We start from the raw sequence: 20,012 nt of genomic DNA on the forward strand, positions 1-20,012 counted from the left end.
CTGATTGTCACAGTCATTCCTGTGACCGTGACCAGCGTCTTGTCCCAGGTCCCTCCGACAGCTGATAGAGTCAAAGTTACAGCTGGGCTTTGTGTCAAGGTTGAAATGGGGGGATCATCACACCTGGGACGTTCACCCTCACGGTCCACCTTCATAATCCTCAGAAAAGAGTCCGAGAGTCCCCACCAAAGCCTGTGACCCCTGGAACAGTGCCTACCATTTCCTGTTCTTCCCATCCTGTAGATAGCTAACTCTCTCTCTCTCTCTCTCTCTATATACACACACACACACACACACACACACACACAATTGAAAGTAAATGTTGTCCCTGTTTGCTTATAATGCAGAGCCCCTGGGACGGCAATCCCTCCGTGGACACATCTGACATTGGTAAATTATGTTCTATTTTCACTCTCACTCTCATAATGGATGAAACACGGCAAACACTATTATTCTCATTTTACAAAGGAACACAGGGGGATCCAGAAAGGTCATATGACCCCCAAAGGGCCCAAGGTCAAGTCTCCTTTGGCTTCTGTCTCCTCTTAGAAAGGTTGTGCCTCCTTCTAACTGAGCTACTTCCAAAATTATCAGGACACGAGACCCCTTCCTTCCTTCCTTCCTTCCTTCCTTCCTTCCTTCCTTCCTTCCTTCTTCCTTCCTTCCTTCTTCCCTCCCTCCCTCCCTCCCTCCCTTCCTTCTCATTCATTCATTCATTCATTCATTCATTCATTCCCATCCATTCATACCCCAGATATTTAAAAGCACAGCTCTGGCCCTGGCCGGTTTGGCTCAGCGGTTAGAGTGTCGGCCTGCGGTCCCCAAAGACCCTGGTTCGGTTCCCGCTAAGGGCATGTACCTCAGTTGCAGTTTGTCCCCGGCCCTGGTTGGGTTGTGCGGGTGGCAGCCACTCGATGTGTCCCTTTCACGTTGATGTTTCTCTCTCTCTCCCCCTCCCACTCTGTCTGAACAAAATATCAAAAAATGTCCTTGGGTGAGGATAAACAAAAATAAAATAAAAATAAAAGCGCAGCTCTGGGCCAGGGGCCATGGGTTGGAAACAATGTAAGCAAAAAGTAAAGAACTGATACAGAATCAAGAAAGTCTCTAGGCGTGATAGGAACCTGATGAAAACAATTATCTTAGCGGTGACACTGCAGGTGACTTGAGGACGGCAGGGCTGAGTCAGCCAGGGGGCCCGAGCCGCCGGCCACGTGCGGACACGGACAGAGAGCCTTCCGGCGGAGGGAAGGTACCTCGGGGCCTCCGCAGGTGGGCGTCAGCACCCAGCCGTGCCCGCCGGCATGGGTGCCTGGGACTTCCACTCTCGACCTCCTCCTGGGAAAAGTGCCGGTCTGCGTCTGGGACCACAGCCCGGGACATGGTTCCGGCGGACCTGACGGGCCATGCTGAAGTGCTGAGGCCGTGGTGGCCAGGGCTCTGACAGCGTTGGCGTGACTCCCGGTGGCTCTGTGGCCATGCCCCCCACACCCTGACCGGCTCTCTGCCTTCGGAGGGGCACCAGCAGATGGTTTGCTTCTGGCTCGAGTGATGTCCCTCTGCTGTGTCCCAGCGAGACAGCGGTGTTTGCAGGAGGGAAGTCATTCTCACGCCGGCCTGGGTGAGGGGCAGGCCCCACCCGGTGTGAAGGGGCCGCCACCCAGGCGACTGAGGAAGAAAATTCTCAGTGAGAGCAACTCACAGGCTTGTGTTCCTCCTGCTCTTTAAAAAGTCAAATGAAGGCGACAGTCGAGGGTTCGCCGCAGCTTCCCCGTCGGGGTGTGGGGGCCACGTGGGCAGACCCCAGATACCCAGCCGACTTTTATTTTTCACATAAAGACTTTCTCGCCCTGGCCAGTTTGGCTCAGCGGTTGGAGCGTCGGCCTGCAGACCAGTGGGTCTCGGGTTTGATTCTGGCCAAGGGCACGTACCTCGGTTGCGGCTCGTCCCCGGCCCTGGTCAGGTCCTGCAGGGGGCAGCCAGTCGATGTGTCCCTCTCATGTCGAGGTTTCTCTCTCTCCTTCCCCCTCTATCTGAAGATAAATAGAAAAGTATCCTTGGGCGAGGATTGGAAAAGAAGAAGAAGACTCTCCTGTCCCGTCTGTACTTCCTTTCCCTCTGTCCCCAACGTCCTGATGCCTGCTCTTCCGTCAGCGTTTCTCTCCGTCTGCTCTCCTCGCTCGTCACCAGCAGCCCGTCCAGCCTGTCTGTGTCTCCCTCACTCCCCACCACCCCTTCCTCTCGGTGACTCTGACAGATGCTTCTCTAAACTTCTGTCTGCGTGTCTGTCCCATGGACGGGGGGACCCAGATCCACATCTTGCTGAAGGCAGGCTGACCCCTTCCTTCGAGCTCACTGAGGAGCCCCCAGGTGCCGGGGGCTGCTCCCCACATGAGCTGTTTTAGGGTGCCTGTGGAAACCTGCCCTCGCAGGGTCCAGGTGGAAGTCCTTTCCTACGACAGCCTGTTCTCCGAGAGACGTCGGCGTGTTGCGTACGCTCGGTGTCCCACCCAGGCCCCCTGTTCCTGGTAGACGTTGTTCAAACATGTAAGTTCAGCCTGGCTGTGTGGCTCAGTGCTTAGAGCGTTGGCCCTCACACCAGAGGGTCTCCGGTTCGATTCCCGGTCAAGGGCACGTACCTGGGTTGCGGGTTCGATCCCCGGCCCGGGTTGGGGCATGTGTGGGAGGCAACCAATTGATGTGTCTCACTCACATCCATGTTTCTCTCTCCCTCCCTCTCGAAAAGTATTGGAAAAATATCCTCAGTGAGGATGAACAAAAAGTGTGTGTGTGTGTATATATATTCATTTTCCCGTCTCATTTAAGCCCTCTTCGGGAAGAGAGGAATGAAATGGTTGTCCTGTTCCCTTCGGAACACCGGCGCACCGCCCACGAGCCGCCTGAGTCTGGACAGTGTCCGACCTCCCGAGTTTCCGGTTCCCACTGGGAAAGGAGACAGAACACCCACAGTCCACGGCTGGGGAGCAGTCGATGAGCCGACCCACTGAAAGCGCAGGGCACATTTTCTTTTTAATTGGGGAATGACACACGATGACACTCGCCATCGGAGCCGTTTCCCGTGCACCGCGCAGGGGCGTGGAGTACGCTCACGTCCTTGGACAGATCCCCAGGGCCGGTGCGTCCTGGTCAAGCAAAGGCCCCCGTGGGCTTGTGTACATGCTAAGAAACAGGCTCTCCTCACCGGCGGTGAAGCAGCCCAGACGTGTGGGGTTGTAGCCGGAGCCCGCCCGGGGTCACAGACCTGCCTGGAAAGAATTTGTTCTTTCGTTTGGAATTTTCTTGTCCCACCCTTTCTCCATGACTGTAAACCTGCTTCTTTGTAGATGGATCAACATTCGCGAAGTCACAGAACCTATTTGTGTCTGTCTCCCTGGAGGTTTTGATGTCTGTAATGAATTCAAGGGGTTCCTTTTCCACTTCTCAAGCTCCGGCTCACCTCCGCTCCTGACCCCGCCCCTCCTGGCCCCGCCCCTCCTGGCCTCTCCCTCCCCTCCTGGCCCCGCCCCTCCTGGCCCCTCCCTCCCTTTGACCTCTTCCTCTCTTCCTGGCTCCTCCCTTCCCCACTTAGCCCCTCCCTCCCCTCCTGGCCCCGCCCCTCCTGGCCCCTCCCTCCTTTGACCTCTTCTTCCCCTCCTGGCTCCTCCCTTCCCCACTTAGCCCCTCCCTCCCCTCCTGGCCCCTTCCCTTCTGACCCCTTTCTTCCCTGGTCCCCCCTCCTGGCTCCTCCCTTCCCCACTTAGCCCCTCCCTCCCCTCCTGGCTCCTTCCCTCCCCTCCTCTCCCCTCCCCCTTTCTACCAGCTTCATTATCTCATCATAACTTCTCCCTAATTTCTCTTGTGTATTTCTCCTCCCTCTCCTCCCCTCCTCTCATCTCTTCCAGGCTCCCTTCTTCAGTCGCTGCTTCACGTCCAGCTCAGTGAGGTTGACATTGATGCCGCTTTGGCCCATTGCACATGCTTAGGGTTTGATTTTTCAATAAAAAACAGCCCCGGGCAGCGGCAGAGCCGGGGTGGCCGCTGGGCTGACCTCCGTGCTGAGCAGCGCTTTTGTCCGTCGCTCGGCTTCCATTTGGCCAGCCCGGCGGTGGGATAAATTATTCAGGCCGTGGCGAGGGTTCTCGCTGGCTCCCCACCTCTGAAGCGAACCAAACAGGGCTCCAGTCATTTATTCGGCTGCGGAAAGACTTCCAGAGGAATCGATGTTCAATAGGGCAAACCCTCGTTAATTTAACTTGTATTTATTTTTAATATCCTGTAATGTGGAGTTATTTCCCCGTTAAAATATCTTATGCTTGAATTATCCTTAATATTTAATTCTGCCTTCTGGGCACACACACACACACACACACACACACACACACGATGTGACTGACCCGTGTAGTGGACAGTTTGGGCTCCTATGATCTCTGTCCCCCGGATACATTACGGTACACGGCCGAAGGGACTTCGCCCATGGAATGAAGCTTAGTAACTAGGTGGGCCCGGTGTGACCCCAAGAAGCTTTACACGCAGAAAAAATTCCTCCAGAAGAAGGATCTAGAAGGCTGGCTCCTCCCCGAGCCTCCAGAGACAAGGTAGTCCTGTCCACATTGCTGTCCACCTGTCAGACCAGAACCGACAGCCCCGCATCGCGGTGCCGGCTCCTGCCCCCCAGCTCCGTGGTGTTCATTGAGGGTCACTCACGTCCCCAAGTTCATGGTCATTTGTCACAGCAGAAGACAGCGACTGTGGGCTTCGGCTGTGGCTGTTTTCTCTCGCAGGAGAGATTGGCGTTGCCCTCACCCCGGCCATGTGCCTCGGCCACTCTGGCCAGTACCACGTGGCCACCTGGCAGACGTCTTTGTGTGACTTCAAGATGGAGCCCAAGGGGACAGGCGAGACCCCAGGGGAAGGCTGGACGGTGCCTGGGCAGAGGCTGAGTCCTGGGCTTCTTGATCCCTCCAAAGAGCTCTGTGTCCCAAGCCAGCCTCGAGCGACGTGGTAAGACGACCATCCCTCCGGGAATAATGCCGAATGACATGACGCCTTGCAACCCATGACAGGCCATCAGGGGGCCTCTCCCCTGTGCCTGGTCACGGCGTAAACCCAGAGGACCTTGGGGTGGGCCAGGGAGGGTGCCCCGTGGTGACCGACAGCGAGCAACCCATCAGACCACAAACCCTGCTCTCAAACCTTAGCTGCTGTGAAGAAAACCAGAGCATGCGATGTGTTTCGGACCCTTGAATGTGCGGACGTCACACAGAACAGAGGGAACAGAATGAGGGCTCTCAGCATTCGGTGGCCGCCGGCGTCGGATTCGATAGCGGGGGGCCTGAAATTGGGGTTTCCATCGGGAACCCTCCACCTGGGCATTGAGATTCTGAAGCTGAGTTCTTGGTTGCCTAGAACTCAGCCCTGAGACATACAAGGGGTCGTGTCTCGTGAGTGCTGTCCCTGAAGGTCAGATGGTAAATGACCTGTCATTATCTGTAACCCAGGGAGGCGATAAAGGTTTGTTCCTCACGCCCGCCACCCCTACGCCCCGACCACCAACCTGGCACCAGTGACGGCCGTCGCTGTCTTTGCCCCCAAATCAAAACCCGGTCTCACTGGTGTAGGGCTCACCCCTTGCCCTGGGCAGCTGGCCTGGCTTTCTACCACCTTCACTTTTGGGAAGCATAGACAAGGCACCCCCAGTTGCTCCGTTCCTGTGCGCTCTCCCTCCACTGGGCCTCGCACTCCACTGTGACCGCCTGGGCTGTGTCCATGCGCCGCCAGCCCAGGACAGCCGAGATGAAGCAGGTGCTCGCCTCCATGTACGGGGAAACCAATACGTTGTCAGTGTGCCTTTCGGTACCATGTAAACCAAAATGACATCACGGTTGTCGGCTTGCCAGCGGTGTCACGGAGGTGAGGAGTCTCGTCTCAAACACTGAAAACGCCTTGTTCCAGGGCCACACAAGCAAGCGCGAAATACGTTAAAAATACGCTTGTTGACAAAATGCTCGCGTGCGTGTCCGTGTTTATAAAACGGCAGCAATGGTCCCGTTCACCCCAAGTACTGAGGCCCATGAATATCCTTTCGTAAGTGACACGGCTGATGAAACTTTTAGTGTCTCGGAGGAAATATGATGAGTCTGCCCGAATCCAACTTCCTTTAATGCTTTGCATAAAGAGGGGTCAGGGGTGTGCGTCGTCTTATCCATCCTTTCCAATGATTGCCTTTTTTTTTTTCCTGATGCCGAGGTTTTCCATGGTCTGTTTCCAGGCCCTCAAATCCATCAGGCCCCCCTTCGCAAAGCCATATAAATTCAGGTTCATGTGATTTTTATCTGCCATTCATTAAATATCCATCAGCATTTGCCAGGCCTTAGCCCACAGGTCTCGCTAACGAGACTGTTTGCAGGGGACCCGGACACCTGCCCGTGCAGGACCCTCGGCCGGAGTGGCTGCGTCCGCGGCCCTCGTTCCTGGCCATCCACGCCGCTGCGCTCCCGCGCCCGGCCTCCACGACCACGTGGTCAGTAGGCTGCACGCAGACGGGATGCGTCACCCCCCCCACACCCCCCGGCACAGGAACACACCCTTGAAAACCGCTGGTGAGCGGTTCTGAGTTCCAGGAAAGCTGTTAAGCTCAGCGGTGATGCCATTTCTCTGTGTGGGTTTTCCATGCGAAGAGAGTAATGGACCGTCCTCCAGGTAAGAGGGACGTCACTGTCCAGGCGGTGTACCCCCCTCACCCCGCCCGGGGTGCCTGTTTGCTCCTGCCTGCTCCCGTGTCAGGAATCTCCCGTGCTTTGTCGGTTTCGAGTGAGGCATCATCACCCCAAGGTAACCCTTCACGATGACCTTAACCACAGCTCCTGAGGTCCCCGCGCCCCATTCCCTGGAGACACGTCCCGCGGACCCTGACTTCTCACTCACAGCAATGGCAGAAAGTGTGCAGCTTGTTCTACGGACAGATGTGGTAGGCAAGGTGCTACGTTCATAGTTTAGTTGTGCCTTTTGCCACTTAACGAATGTTTCCCGGGTGGGGAGGTCTGGACATGGGGCTCCCAGGGGTCCCCAGCTCAGCCCTGGGCTGTCGGTCTGGGCTGTGGAGTGAGTCCCACTGGTTCAGGGGGGTGAACACGCCCGTCTTCTCGCTGCAAAAATTGCAAAGTACCATCGCACATGGAAATCTTTTAAAAGTCACTGGGGCCCTGGCCGGTTTGGCTCAGTGGTTAGAGCGTTGGCCTGCAGACCAGAGAGTCCCGGGTTCAGTTCCCGCTAAGGGCACGTACCTCGATTGCAGTATGTCCCCGGCCCCAGTTGGGGTCGGGTGGGTGGCGACCACTCGACGTGTCTCTCACGTTGATGTTTCTCTCTCTCTCTTCCCACCTCTCTCCCTCCCGCTCTATCTGAAGATAAGTGCAAGAATGTCCTCGGGTGAGGATAAAAAAAGTCATTTGGGGCCCTGGCCGGGGTTCTCAGTAGTTAGAGCACTGTCCCGATACGCCAAGGTTGCAGGTTCGATCCCCGATCAGGGCACATACGAGAAGCAACCAATGAAGGCATGAGTCACTGAAGCAACAGATCTCTCTCTCTCTCTCTCTTTCTCTCCCTCTCAAAACAATAAATAAAATCTAAAAGTCATTGGGCCAAGTACTGCTTGCTTGGGGAGAAGACACGCCAGGGAGGTAACCATGCACTGTACCAGGCAGGGTGGGCAGGTTATGCCCCAGCAACGAACAACTCCAGAGCTCTGAGGCTGGAAAACGAAAGGGTGTTTCCTGCTCACGCCACGTGTCCACCCCCGGTCTGCAAGGGAACCTCATCGCTGTGACGGATGAGGGTGACCACCAACGGTGGGCTGCGCATTGGCGTGCCGCTGCCTCTGGAGGGTGCCCGCGGTACTGGAGCAGACCTCAGCATGGGCTAAACCACCGGGGAATATCCATCCTCCCCCTTGGCTGGGATCAGGTGCACCGGAACCATGAACAGAAAGTCCTGCCCTCCAGTATTCCAGACACACACTGTCTGTGGTCGGGTCCCCCCAAAGAAGCAAGGACCAGCGGGTCCGGGGAGGGGGACCCTCCGCGTTAGGCAGGCTGATTGTTCTGAGGGGAGACACGGGTTGGTGTCTGTCTTTCTCAAAGCAGAGGTGATCTTGGGTGTAGCCCGAGAGGCAGGAGGAGAGGACAGTCCCCCGGGGGCTGGTTTGGGGGCATCCACAGACCCCTGGTCTCCCCTGTGTCTGCAGCCAGCCGCTGGTAGCATGTCAAGGGGAGCTATTGGCTGCCTGTGCCCAGTGGCGCACACCGTGGCTGGCGAGCTGCTTTAAGAGCCGGGAGGAGCGTGTCTGGTTACAAGCGCCCCGGGCAGAGGGCGTGTGCACCTCCATCAGCCAGGGGAGCCCAGACGTCCTGGCAGACGCAGCGGAGGGCACGCTCTGACCTGTGAGCAGGCATGATCGCCACCAGGCTGCCCAGGGTGAACAGATTCAAACAAATTTGGAAGGTGAGTAAGAGGAGACAAGTCAGCTTATCGGGGGGAAAAAGTTTAATTTGGGGGGAAACCACAGCCAATTCTAACCTGCTGTTGGAGGTGGGCTGCGTGGTACTTGGCGATCACAGAGAACTGCCGTGGGGACCCCGCCGCGCGTGGGGACCCCGCCGTGCTTGGGGGTGCCTTGCCCGAGGCTCAGACTTTATCTTGACGGGTCTGCAGCAGCAGCGTGGCGGCCGGTCCAGCTGGGCTGTTTCCTCAGGGAGGAAGTTTTCTTCCCAGAAAAGGCAGGTTGGCCCAGGAGCCCGGCCAACAGCTAAGACGCTGGCTGCCTCCCCTGTGTGTGGTCTCAGCCTCTGGAGCAGAGTGGATGTGCCGGCTGAGCAGGTCCTGGAAGTGAGTCCGTGTGCTCTGGGGAGCAGTGGTCCGTCCGCAGCTGGTGCGCCTGGGAGGGGAGCTCCGGAAGCCCCGGCTTTGTGCCGCCCTGTTCAGGCATTAGAAGGAGGGAGGGAGGGTCATCCCAGCCTCTCAGAAGCACGGTGCCCTCGCGGGCTGTTCCCGTAATCCTGGGGAACGAGGCCCTCAGTGCCGGGCTGGCCCAAGAACAGGCCGTGCGCAGTCTCCCCTCTGCCTCTTCCCGTGGATGATAAAACACCCCCGAGGGGCCCCTGCTTGCGGTTGTGAGAATCTCCCTTCAGAGGGACAAGTACAGGATTCTTTCCCGGATGGTCATGGGGGACGGGTCAGGGTTAGGGTTGGGGAGGAACGGTTGGTCCCGAAAGCTGACTTTCCATTGCCCCCACCCCCACCCGACAATAATGCGGGATAAAATCATCGGTAAGTTTCTGTTGTTGTTTTTTAACATTGATTGAATGTATTGGTCTGACATTGGTTAATGAAATTATACCGGTTTCAGGTGCAAAGTTCTACACATGTCATCTGCGTATTGTGTGTTCATCACCCCAACCCCGGTCTCCTTTTATCCCCATTGGTCCCCCCTTTCCCCTCATCTGCCTGCCCCTCTTCACCTTCTCGCCCAGCCTCAGCCCCTCCCCTCTGGCGGCTAAAATCATGGCCCATTTCCATCTCGCTTTAACATTATCGGATTGTGTGATTTTCTGGGTGCTGATGTGAGCACCCCGATCCTCAGGCATCACTAGATGAGTTAATGACGGGCAGACGGTGTAGCCGATCATCTCCGAGGCAAGGGGACCTGCTCTGAGTCAGGTCGAGGGCCTGGCGGTGCAGACGCGCTCTGTCCCCGAGACTTAGCGGGTCGTCAGATCCTGCTCAGACTGGTCATACTCCTTAATGAGTTCGCCAGTAATTTTGAAATTGCTTCTTAAGCAAAGAGCTACCTTCCGCTGAGCAGGACCAGAACAACGTCTTCGCCGTTGAAGCGTGTGCGGTGCACAAATGGATGTTTGGTCTGAGGAACCGGGCGCGCAGGGGTCCCTCGAACGGTGCCGCTCCACGGGAGAACCCGGGGCGCACGCACGGCACCCGGCTGCAGGGCCGCCCGCCACCTCCGTGTGGCTCCGGCATCAGACGCCTCATCTCGGCCTGATTGCTCAGTGCCCTTCCTCTCCCGTCTCTGAAGGGATGTGCCCCCCAGCATGGGGATCTCATCTGAGCACCGGAGAACCCCTGACTCCCTGCTCTCATCGAGATGGCGCCTGAAAGAGTCCGGTCACCTGTGGTGAGCGGCAGGCTTCTCGCGGCCAGAGGGCTCTGGAACGTTGTCGGAATCGCACTCGGATCTGAGGAGTCCTTTCCCCGGGATGTCAGGTGCAATGAATTGAAGCCACGTGGGGGGGGTTGTCGATGAACAGGGGGGTCATTTGTACGTAAGCTTCCTTTTAGCCCTTAACATCTGCGATGACCTGAAAATGTATTGCATACCACGCCCCGAGGTTTCAGGTGAGCCCCTCCATCGGCTGCATCTGGAAGGGAGACCTGGGGCCCCCCCCCCGGGCATCCTCCAAGAGAGGGCGGGGCACACAGGCTCCCAAGCTCAGCACCCACGCCGCCCCGCTGCCACAGGGCAGGCTCAGCTCCCTGTGAATCAACACCCAGCGCTTTATAGCCAACAGCACAGTCAGGTCGGGCAGCACCTTCTCAATAGTCTAAAGAATCCCTCCATCATTCAGGGACCGGGGTTGCAATGGGCACTGTAATTACTCTGTAGTCTCAGTTCTGAATTATTCATCTCCTTCCTCACGATGGTTCGATGCTAGTCGCTCCAGACTCTTGGTAATAACATTGTAAAAATCAGAAGAGAGAGCAGAGAAAACAATTTCAGAGACAGGGCCCGCCGAGCGGAAGTGCGCTGATGCAGCCGTTCAAGTGGCCAGCGTCGAAGTCAGTTGTCCACCTTCCTCTGGTCTCTCTGCCTTAGTCCCTGACCCCAGAGTGGTCACAGATCCAGCGAGAACTTCCGCTCACGGTCAGGACGGCTTTGAGGGAAACCCATCATGCTGGTCCATAGTCAGGGTTTCTTTTGAGAGAGGGGTATAGAATTTCAAAATCTGAATGAAAGGTTTGACGCTGCTGATTTATCCTCGTTAGAAACGATGGCAGTCTCCCGCGATGTGGGCAGCTTCTGTGTAATTATATTTTTTTATTGGTAACAAGTGGAAACAGGAGAGGTGTTGTTTGGACAAGTCCATGACTAGTCCACCTGCGGTAGTCAAAACCAGGGGGGTTGGGGGGCCTTTCAGTGGCCTTGCTATTTAGACGGCATGCATACTGTAGCCCGACCACTGATATCGCCAGGCAGCCTGGTAGTCAGTTCTAGGATACCGTGTGAGACCTTTTGCTTCCACTCATGGCCGGCAACAGAAATCTCTGGTCCAGCAAAGCTGGTCCAAGTTTACCAGAGGAGGCAAAATAGATGAGGTTTCTCCCCCGCGACGGTCTTTCTAGTGTTGATACAGTGACATGACTCAACCCAGACCTGCCCATTGAAGAGCAGCCTTGTGGGATTTAGTGGCACAAGGAGCAGGACACAAGAACTCCCATCGTTTTTGTAGTTTTCCCAAAGTGGGTGCTTGACCTCTCTGAGCCTCGGTTTCCTCACCTGGGGAGTTGGGAAGGAGAGGCTGACCAATCCATGTGATTGTCTGTCCAGGTGGTATAAGTTTTTAGAACTGGTCCTGCCCAGACTCGGCCCCACGCCAATTAAGGCAGAGTCACGGTGGGAGGGGCCCACGATGCCAATATATGCTTTAGGTTCCACAGGTCATTCTAAAGGGCAGCCGGATTGAGAACAATTAGATGTCTGCAGGCCCCTTCTGGCTCCAGCATTCTGATGGTTACTAGCAAGGTGAAGGCGCTACACTGTATACTAAGAGGGGGATGGTTGCATCCCCAGGTGAAGGCGCTACACTGTATACTAAGAGGGGGATGGTTGCAGCCCCAGGTGAAGGCGCTACACTGTATACTAAGAGGCGGATGGTTGCATCCCCAGGTGAAGGTGCTACACTGTATACTAAGAGGCCGATGGTTGCATCCCCAGGTGAAGGCGCTACACTGTATACTAAGAGGCGGATGGTTGCATCCCAAGGTGAAGGTGCTACACTGTATACTAAGAGGCGGATGGTTGCATCCCAAGGTGAAGGTGCTACACTGTATACTAAGAGGCGGATGGTTGCATATCAAGGTGAAGGTGCTACACTGTATACTAAGAGGCCGATGGTTGCATCCCATGGTGAAGGCACTACACTGTATACTAAGAGGCGGATGGTTGCATCCCAAGGTGAAGGTGCTACACTGTATACTAAGAGGCGGATGGTTGCATCCCCAGGTGAAGGCACTACACTGTATACTAAGAGGCGGATGGTTGCATCCCATGGTGAAGGCGCTACACTGTATACTAAGAGGCGGATGGTTGTATATCATGGTGAAGGCGCTACACTGTATACTAAGAGGAGGATGGTTGCATCCCAAGGTGAAGGCGCTACACTGTATACTAAGAGGAGGATGGTTGCATCCCAAGGTGAAGGTGCTACACTGTATACTAAGAGGCCGATGGTTGCATCCCAAGGTGAAGGTGCTACACTGTATACTAAGAGGCCGATGGTTGCATCCCAAGGTGAAGGTGCTACACTGTATACTAAGAGGCGGATGGTTGCATCCCCAGGTGAAGGCGCTACACTGTATACTAAGAGGCCGATGGTTGCATCCCAAGGTGAAGGTGCTACACTGTATACTAAGAGGCGGATGGTTGCATCCCAAGGTGAAGGTGCTACACTGTATACAAGGAGGCGAATATTTACATCCCAAGGTGAAGGTGCTACACTGTATACTAAGAGGCGGATGGTTGCATCCCCAGGTGAAGGCGCTACACTGTATACTAAGAGGCCGATGGTTGCATCCCAAGGTGAAGGTGCTACACTGTATACAAGGAGGCGAATATTTACATCCCAAGGTGAAGGTGCTACACTGTATACAAGGAGGCGAATATTTACATCCCAAGGTGAAGGTGCTACACTGTATACTAAGAGGCGGATGGTTGCATCCCAAAGTGAAGGCGCTACACTGTATACTAAGAGGCGGGTGGTTACATCCCCAGGTGAAGGTGCTACACTGTATACTAGGAGACGAATGGTTACATCCCTAGGTAAAGGCGCTACACTGTATACTAAGAGGCGGATGGTTACATCTCCAGGTGAAGGTGCTACACTGTATACTAGGAGACGAATGGTTACATCCCCAGGTGAAGGCGCTACACTGTATACTAAGAGGCGGATGGTTGCATCCCCAGGTGAAGGCACTACACTGTATACTAAGAGGCGGATGGTTGCATCCCATGGTGAAGGCGCTACACTGTATACTAAGAGGCGGATGGTTGTATATCATGGTGAAGGCGCTACACTGTATACTAGGAGGAGGATGGTTGCATCCCAAGGTGAAGGCGCTACACTGTATACTAAGAGGAGGATGGTTGCATCCCAAGGTGAAGGTGCTACACTGTATACTAAGAGGCCGATGGTTGCATCCCAAAGTGAAGGTGCTACACTGTATACTAAGAGGCGGATGGTTGCATCCCCAGGTGAAGGTGCTACACTGTATACTAAGAGGCGGATGGTTGCATCCCCAGGTGAAGGTGCTACACTGTATACTAAGAGGAGGATGGTTACATCTCCAGGTGAAGGCGCTACACTGTATACTAAGAGGCGGATGGTTGCATCCCATGGTGAAGGTGTTACACTGTATACTAAGAGGAGGATGGTTGCATCCCCAGGTGAAGGTGCTACACTGTATACTAGGAGGCGAATATTTACATCCCAAGGTGAAGGTGCTACACTGTATACTAAGAGGCGGATGGTTGCATCCCAAAGTGAAGGCGCTACACTGTATACTAAGAGGCGGGTGGTTACATCCCCAGGTGAAGGTGCTACACTGTATACTAGGAGGCGAATGGTTACATCCCAAGGTGAAGGTGCTACACTGTATACTAAGAGGCGGATGGTTACATCTCCAGGTGAAGGTGCTACACTGTATACGAGGAGGCGAATGGTTACATCCCAAGGTGAAGGGGCTACACTGTATATTAATGAGGTGAATGGTTACATCCCAAGGTCAACGGCTCCACAGCTTATACTGTGGTTCTGGTGGTTCTTCCTCATATTCTAGGCTCTGCAAGAGATGATGAGTTGGAAGCTGTAGGGCAGAGGATACAAAGAATTTAACCCCCCAGAGTGGCTTCTCATGCTAACGGCTTTGAGTATCCAGTGGCCATATGCCTTTTTAACTCCCTAATGGGATATTTTTGGTCTTCAGAGCAATGAACTCTAGTTTCAAGGGTGAAAAATAATACTTCCTCTCAAATAGAAGCTTGCCACGGAGGGCCGATCAGACGGGAGGTACAGAGACGACTACGATGCAGTCCTTGCTTTGATTGATTCACAGTCTGGGGAAGGTGGAGGAAGCAAGTGTTTTGGGGTGTCAGGATCTGCTGTTGCTGACTGTGCAGCTTTCTAGTCTCAAACACTTTTCCTATCCATCCTGAATAAGAAGGAAGGCTCCCCCCCACCTTTGCCCATCTAAAGGGAGCTGAGTTCCGTGGTGAAGGTTTCAGTAGACTGTCCACATTTTTTTGAGACACACAGACTCCCAGACCTCCCCACCAGGTGTTCTGATAGCACATGATGTCACACTGATGCTCAGCAGACATGTGTACACACACAGACCTCCATTTGTTTATTTCCATACAGGCAGAAACAGAGGACTGTTGCATAAGTCATGATACAAGCAAGAAAACCAGCATAACACAGAGCTCACCTCTGACTGGCTCTCAGGCAGCCCCCCGCTCAGGACACTGAGTCTCCCTGCCCCGGACTGACCTCAGTATCTGACCCGCAGGTGATTTCTTTGCGTCTCGGAGATAAATGATGGTCTGAGCACTTGGGTTTGAGTCCCAGCTTTGCCTCAGGAGTTGGGTGAAATGGGGCGGGAGACTTCCCCTCTGTGGACGTTGGCCTCTTTGCTGAGATGTGGTGAGGTGGGAAGGGACCTCCACGGGTGTTCTGGACATGCGGGGTCTACCTGAACCGCTGTCTTCTGTTGTTAGGAAGCAGGGAGGAAATCAGACAGGCCGGCCATTCCTTCTCCCCCGGGGCCAAGCTGCCCACGCGGTTCAGGACAGGCTCTGGCTTCCCAGGCATCACAGTTTGTGTGCGGATCCGCCGCAGCCATCTGCGCGCCACGGTCAAGTTTCCCCTGGGAACCCACGTCTCCTCCGACCTGAGGTGGAGCCCCTCATGCCGCCCCAGTGTTTTAGGGTGCAGATGAAATCTGATACTCTCTGTGAAAGTACAAGCGCATTGGGGGTGCCCGATTGGCGATGCCCAGGATCGCTGCTTGCTGCTGAGGCCGGCAGAGTGCACCCCGCACGGGGCGTTGACTCCTCCAATCGAGTCTCCACTCCGTGGCTCTGTGGCGTGGGAGCCGTCCTGGCGAGGCAGTGGTGCATTCTGGAAGGAAAACACTACGTCATAGCCTCCCAAGATAGCGGAGCAAGTGACGTCATCATCTAGGTTTACGTCTGCAGTTTCCTGTTGACCCTCCTCCCGTGTATCCCCGACACCAATGAGGCTGACTGCTTATTGGAATCTCTCTGAGCTCTGGCTTGTTTTTTAGTATGTATCTTTCGACCCAAACCAGATCCAAGAGGAAAAACAAAGAAACAAAATATAACCCATGCGAACAATTTTCTTCCTCCGAGTCTGTGTGAGTCAAAGAAGCAAGGACGGCAGGCGGGCATTCTGGTGTCGGGGGGAAGCCACCGCGACTCTTCCTTTGGCCTTGACTGCTGTCCCTTTGGAGAACATTCTTAGTGTCTTTTTAACCAACACTCAAAAATTATTAATTTGGCTCTTTAGTCATGAACATTAAAAGCTGGAAGTTAATAAATATTTTATGATCCTGAAGCTCAAATGCGTATGTGATTGATACCGAGGGTTGAAGAACGGAGGGCACGGAGGAGGCCTCCCGATTCCAGAATGTACAAAATCGATGTCAAGTGGGGACCGGTGCTGTCTGGAAGGCTGGGCAGCACCCCGGAGGTCTCCCGGGTAGCTAGAGGTCAGCTTGTCCCTCCTCTTCCAGGGGAAGTTGATGGGGATCCCCAGGGGAGGAAAATAGCGTCATAGTCCCACCACTAGTTTGCCAGAAATATCGCGGCTTCAAAGAAATACATAGGCGCTCTTCCTTCTCCAAGGTGAGGCGTTACTGGGCTAGATTGTATCTTTCGAAACCAGATGTCAGTCTGGGAAGAATCAGCAGACAAGCCTTCCTTTCTCCGAGCCAGCTGCCCTGAGAGGGCCAAGGTACACATTGATTCACCTTGTGTCTTTTTTCTGCAAATGTGTTGGGAGAGTCAGCGGCAGCGTTGGTGTCCACTTCCTGTCCCCTCTGACCCAGAAGAGATTCTTTGGATTTGCTATTGATTAAGCAGATGGGTGGACCTTTCTGCTAGAAGAACAAAACTAAGATAAACAGAGCCTCTCGTTTCCAGAGATCTAAAAAGCGCACGAATTCGCCTTGTGCACCGGCAAAAGCTGCTACTTCTTACGGCAGAAAAGAGCATCATCGCTTAGTGTTTTTCGTGGGGTGGGCTTTCCAAGACTGTACCTAGCCAACAACATCTTTCATCTTGTGCTCGTGGAGAAACCTGCAAAGTTCCTAGTATCAGTCACTTTTTTTTTTTTTATCCTCACCGGAGGACACTTTTCCATTTTTTATTCAGATAGAGTGTGAGGGAGAGAGAGGAACGGAGAGAGAGAGAGAAACATCGACGTGAAGGGACACATCGAGTGGCTGCCACCCACACGACCAACCAGGGCCGGGGACAAACTACAACTGAGGTACGCGCCCCTAGTGGGAACCGAACCCGGGTCTCTCAGGACCGCAGGCTGACGCTCTAACCGCTGAGCCAAACCGGCCAGGGCCCTAGTATCAGTCATTTTAAAAGAAAATGCATCGAATATTTAACAAGGGGAAGCATTCTCGGATGGACGTGCATTCTCAGCCTTGTTTGAGAGCCAGTAACCCAAAGCAGGTTACATTGATCGCAGAGAAGCCCAATGAACAGACATGTGAATAGGGGGAGTGGGGGGGGGGGTCTGTTGATATTTCATTGTTAGGGGAGGAATTTGCTAGATTGAGATTCTGTGCTTTAATCCTGCCAAGGTTGTCTGGACCAAGTCGCTGCCCGGAAAGATGAGTACGTGAACTACAAACATAGTTGTAAGATTTTAAAAACATGGCAACGTAAACATGGTTACTGGCCTCTTAATGAAGAAAAGACTGATAGTTATTTTTGACCATGAATGCACAGAGAACCCTCTCTGGTGCAAAGATGGAATGTTAAGGTTATCTGACTGGTTCTTTAATCATCTCAGTTCCCTTATCCCTCGAAGAGGCCTGGGACTGCTTGTCCTGTAAGGTTTGGGAGCAGTAATGAGACCCCAAATGTAATGTGCGAGCGGAGAGCCTGTCTCTCCTAACAAATGCTTTTTTTCTGTTTTCTCCTTCCATGGACACTAGCCCATGTTTGAGCACTTAGCTACAGCATGCAGACTAAGGTTTCTGTTCTAAGCTAATATTTATTGGATGGATGGATGGATGGATGGATGGATGGATGGATAAATGTAAGGATGGTGAATGGATTGATAATGGATGGATGCATTATGGATGATAGACGGATGATGGATGGATGAATGACGTATGTATGTATGGTGAATGCATGATGGATAGATGCATGATGGATGATGGATGGATGGATAATGGATGGATGGATGGATGGATGGATGATGGATGATGGATGGATAAATGTAAGGATGGTGAATGGATTGATAATGGATGGATGCATTATGGATGATAGACGGATGATGGATGGATGAATGATGTATGTATGTATGGTGAATGCATGATGGATGATGGATGGATGGATAATGGATGGATAGATGGATGATAGATGGATGAATGGATGATGGATGGATAATGGATGGATGGAGGATGGATGGATGGATGATGGATGGATGGATGAATGGACGATGGATGGATGGATAATGGATGGATGGAGGATGGATGGATGGATGAATGGATGATGGATGGATGAATGGATGATGGATGGATGGATGATGGATGGATGGAGGATGGATGGACGGATGGATGGATGGATGAAGTGAGCTTGAATCCTGTTTCTGTCTACATTAATTTATGATTGGCAGTGAATGTCTTAGGAAGACACTCTGTCTGTGTTTAATTAGTTTGCCTGTATTTCTGTCACATTACTGGTCTGAGCATCACCACAGCATCTGAGAACAAGAGGAAAGAATCCTTTCTTCTGCTTTTTATTTTTCTTGCCTGGCCTTCATTAGGAATATGAACATTATTAAGTAGTTTGGCTATTTGCTATTATATATACAGTCATTATACAGGCACTGTTTGTTATTCACCTTTGAATGTCAGACAGCCCTTTGATTTAGGAAGCAGAATTCCGCTCTACAATTTACGAGCGAGGAGAAGGAGGCGGGTACAACACCAGCTTCTAACCTACGCCTTTTAGGGGACAGACGGTGTGTATTTCTTAGTGCTTGAGTGTCTCTCTCCTGCCTGCAGCTGCAGGAATACCAAGAGGGTCAGGATGGATGGAAAGGGTTTTTTAGATCATCATGCTTCTTCGTCTCTGCGAGGGTCTGGAGGGAAAATTAATGCTCCGACTGCTAGGCACCTGTCATGGAATTTTCTTGTTTTTGCAATCTCGGAAGTTGTTGAAAACTCTTCTTTCCTATATGCCGATCCCACCAACAAATAACAAACGTCTCTTACCTCTAAAATCCCCCCAAAGCTAGCTAACACCTGGTCACTGGTCGAGCTAACGGACATTTCCGTTTCCTGACTGTCTCTAGGTACCAGGGGCCGCAGGACGAGTGTGGGCAGAGGCATCGGGCGCTTACTGAGCCTGCTCCCTGGTACGAGGACCTAGTGCAGGAAGCGCCCCACAGTGTGCGAGGTGCCAGTAGCGACAGGGATAACGTGTCCCGAACATCTCCAACAGGGCAATTAATTTCACCGGGGAGGGAGGGAGCTTGGAAGAACACAAAGAGGGGATATTTCAACTGGAGGCTTAAAAATAAGCACCGAAATCCCCATGTGGACCAGACAGATTCCAAGGAGAGAAAACAGTACAAAGGCATTGAAACAGGAAAACGTATGGGATGTCCTACCAACAAGAGTATTTCACTCCAGCTAGTGGGCGAGGTGTGGGAGGGGGATTTGGAGCAGGGGTGACTGAGATGTCCCGAGGCCAGGTGGTCAACATCTCCTATCAGGGAGCAGGGGCGAGAGCCAGCAATTATTTCCGATAGGAAACCTGGAAATGCATGCATTTCCTTTTTGGAGTGTTCAGCAAATACTACTTGCAGATGATTCCTCCTATAGATGCATGTATTCAGGTGAGCACAACTAGAGATTTGTGGGCATTTTTTCTTCCCTCTTGTTGCCATGGAGGAGCTGAGAAATGATGCGTATGGGCTGCAGGAGTCCTTCTTCGAGGCTGTTTACTTGCAAATTTCGAAGCCAGATGGGAAATGTTGGAACAATTTTGCTATAAATAAAAAGCATATTATACTTTCAGATCTCTGCAGCCTGCACACCGGGCTTTACCTGTGTGTGCAGCTAAGCGCCGGAAACCTAGGGGCTCATGGAGAAACTGGAAAAACCAACATTTGCGTGTGCAATAAATAGACTCCTTCTGGACACACTATTTCGTATATATTTTCCCTTTGGTAGTCTCCTCGCTTGTATTTTTCATGGAGAAGGAAGAGCTGGATACTTTTTGGAGCCACACTTGGGTGAAATGTAAAGGGGCAAGGTTTGGATGGGGGCCTTGAATGGCGGGAATGTTGGAATAAACTGAGGAGTTGGAGTTAGGTGAGGGGACACGTTGGAGGGTGAATGAGGGTTAGCCTAAGCCTGTTCCGGGTTGGCGAGTCCCGTGAACAAGTTTGGAATGC

General features: G+C 53.3%; 1 protein-coding gene across 1 annotated transcript in view; it reads left to right on the forward strand.

Annotated features, from left to right (window-relative positions):
- DPP6 (dipeptidyl peptidase like 6) overlaps positions 1-20,012 on the forward strand; it is a 404,487-nt gene that overhangs the window by 59,871 nt on the left and 324,604 nt on the right. The gene's annotated exons all lie outside the window — the stretch shown is intronic.

This window comes from Molossus molossus, unplaced genomic scaffold (assembly GCF_014108415.1).
Source record: "Molossus molossus isolate mMolMol1 unplaced genomic scaffold, mMolMol1.p scaffold_m16_p_7, whole genome shotgun sequence".
Lineage (NCBI taxonomy): Eukaryota > Metazoa > Chordata > Mammalia > Chiroptera > Molossidae > Molossus > Molossus molossus.